The sequence below is a fragment of the Sabethes cyaneus genome, chromosome 3 (genome assembly GCF_943734655.1).
Source record: "Sabethes cyaneus chromosome 3, idSabCyanKW18_F2, whole genome shotgun sequence".
In the NCBI taxonomy this organism is placed as follows: Eukaryota; Metazoa; Arthropoda; class Insecta; order Diptera; family Culicidae; genus Sabethes; species Sabethes cyaneus.
In genome coordinates, this window is record NC_071355.1 from 7,334,355 (window position 1) to 7,337,528 (window position 3,174).

General features: G+C 36.8%; 1 long non-coding RNA gene across 1 annotated transcript; it reads left to right on the plus strand.

Annotated features, from left to right (window-relative positions):
• The first annotated feature begins 737 nt into the window (after positions 1–737).
• Positions 738–2,578, plus strand: LOC128743831 (uncharacterized). The gene is made up of 4 exons (XR_008412325.1): positions 738–853; positions 1,234–1,516; positions 1,575–1,771; positions 2,033–2,578. It is a non-coding gene; the product is annotated as an uncharacterized LOC128743831 (long non-coding RNA).
• The last annotated feature ends 596 nt before the right edge of the window (positions 2,579–3,174 follow it).

A 3,174-nucleotide genomic window follows, 5' to 3' on the forward strand; every position in this document is an offset into this window, starting at 1 on the left:
CTCAAAGTGAGTAATTCGTGCACTTTGATAGGATTTGAGTGTATATGTAATCTAGAATTAGCGTTTTATTGGACGCTGTCCAATCATTGGAATCGTTCAATGATAGGCAAAATACCCTATTTGTTGCCGACGGAGGAACGTTGAACAAACAATGGAGATGGCTGAATTAGTAAAGCCGATATCCGAGTTCAAATGCATCATTTGGCTTGTTTCCGCCAATTTCGCTTATGACTTTCTCCTACAGCGTTTGAATTCACCATAATGCTCGTTCGTGGCGTGTGTCTGTTCGTCCCTTTCGTCTTGTTTGAGTCTGTGTGTAAACACCGGCTTTGTACAGTTTTCTTCTCTGCATTCGAGTTTCGAATATGTTTCGCATCAGTAATCGTATACGATCAGGTACAGTATTTCATTCGAACTCGAAGAAGTATGAGTGTGCCGGTGCAGGTACCGTGCGGCTGAAGCTGGTATACGTTTCCGATTCTATCAGCACAAAAATAAACAACGAGAATGAGCGTGTATAGGTATTCGGTCATAGCAAGAGATGGTTTTTGCACTGTAAGCCGGGTGGTAAATCGTAGGTTCACTTCAGTCGACACTGCGAAGCAAAATGGTTAGTTCGCCCTAATGTTGCGTCAGTTCACGTGGCAAGTAATTGATTGGAAAATTAGGTTTTTTTAAATGTAAATAATTTGCAACATTTGTGGTGAATGTTTTTAATGAAAATTCACCGTGTAACTTCTCGTCAAATGTCGTTTATTGAACGTGGTGGTCAGAGAACGTAGTCAAATTTTCACAGACGAAAAAAGAAAAATGGCTACCACAAGGCTGCAACTGCAGCCGATGACCATACTCGGTAGGTTGGGTATAATTACTTTACTTCAATTTTCTGAATTGATTTATGTTTTTAAACAAATTAATAATATAAATCAAATTTGCTGTGTTACGCGCTCGTAATTAATTCATTTGATGAGCAATGAAAAGTCGTCATTGAAAATTTGGATATTCATGTTTTAGTTTTAATGGCGTTATGGCGAATGAAAATTAATGTTTATGAACACATTTTTGGTAAAATATGATAATTTCAATGGCTACATCAATGGAGCTTTTGGTTGCAATACGGCTGAACCGCAGCTAGGGTTCTTTTTTCAAACTAGTTGAATTGCAATGTGAAAAAAAAAATTAAAAGAATCTTGAGAAAAGAGAATTAATTAATTTTTTTAATATATTTCAAAGGTTATGCTGCATTTTTTACAGTAATATTATGAAACGCAGCGTTGGAAAGAAACTTCGTTCTTCAAAGTGAAAGCAGGTCAAAAGAGAAGATTACAGATGGCATCCTTGTATGAACGAGACAAATGTCGAATGTCAAGCGGAAACGAATAACAGAATGAACGTCGCAGTGACGTAATGGCAACATCTTGGTTTGGTTCAAAACCCGTGCAAGAAACAGAATGCAATTAACTAATTGAAATGAAATACTCATTGAAAAACTACTAGCGGCTGCAATACTACAGAGGTATTTTTTTGAATTGACAGTATCGCGTGAATTGTTAACTTTAACTTCTATTTTACAGTGCTGTGCATGGAAGTTTTCGTACGGTCCTGTGGCTCGGGGATCCGGTTGGATAACTCTCCAGAGAAGTTCTGAAGAGGTTGTATCAGCCGCAGGCTGAAAACGTTCGCAACAAAGTAACTGATCCTTGATGTTCAAACTGGATCGATTTGAAATGGAGATTTGTTCAACAACACTGCGTGTTCCCTCCCATCAGAGGTATGCTGGAAACTTATTCCAATTAGTTCTTTGTTTTTTTTTCAAGTTTAAATCGCGTTTTAATAAGTTCAACGAGCCTCACTTGAAGTGTCATTTTTACAATAATAGAGCGTAAGACAGTGCTACAAATCTATTTCCGAATGATATTGTATAAAATTTTCAACTTCCAATGTTCAAATTCCAATTCCAAGATTCAATGAAAATGTTTTTGTAAAAGATTGCTGTTTGCATTCAATATTGTTTGATATATTTTCTTTCCAGAGATTATCTTGTCAGTTTCTTCTTTGTGCCTATGGTGGAACACTAGATCGCCGAACTTACAATTCCTGGCGTTGTTTGATGCTGTTCATTGAAGGAAATCCGATGCTGCTGTTGGAGATTCGCCGTTTCTCAGCAAACTGTGGAGCTGTCAACGAACAAGTAACTTTAATTGTAAGATAGTACGTAAGAGACAATCGTGGCTTCAGTTTTTTTCAAGTACTTTAGAGTGCAATTTAAAGAATCCTGTGATTTTTCAATTTTTAATAAGTTAAATTACTGAACAAAAATCAGGTAGCTAGATAGTCATTACTAAACAGTGGATTCTGCTAAGACCAAGAACTCTTAATTTATCGGAAAATTGTGTTACCTACCTATTTTACACCAGTGCAATGGAATGGAATGAATTCTAGCCCATCACACGGAATGGCGTTTGAGATAATTCTACCAACTGAGTAATTTGGTAGTCTAGTACATTGGGTGCTTAATTGCTAGTTTTTACTCCTTTTTTACTCGGATATTTTTTTTTCGAGAAAGAGAATGTTGATTCCGAAGGCAAATTTAGATGAATTCTCTCTTCTAATGTTTGTTTATTCTACATATTTCATCCAATAATTCCTGCAGCGTTTCTGTTTTTGGACGTTTACTTACGGTCGTTGCAGTGAGTTTCTCTTATGCGCCGGTCCACTGAAATTTTCAGTTCGGGCTTTCAATGCAATAGAGTGTAATACGTAGAAACCAATAAAGAGTTAGCTGCTGGGATTTAGACTGTCACGGTCGCCATGTAATGTTTTCAATTGAATCCAGCTAGGTTTTGCAGGAGTGTCTTTAAGGGGCCTCTGTTTGCTTATTTGATTTTTATGCTGATTATTTTATTGACCAAATTATACAGAGAAGTATTTATTTCATTCGCAAAAATCATCAATTTTTATTGCATTTTGTTACTATAACAATCCTGAAATGTCTGGTGCGATTTTTCTGTTGTCCTTCAGCCAATTTCCGTTTCCTTTCGTTTGACTGATGCGTAGGAAATGGCCCCTTTGAATTGGGCTGACCAATGAATATCTGTTTGAGCAATTTGAGGGTAGCAGCCAAGTATTTGGAGTATGTCCTATCCTTTGGATAAAGTTCTATTTTTTGTCTTC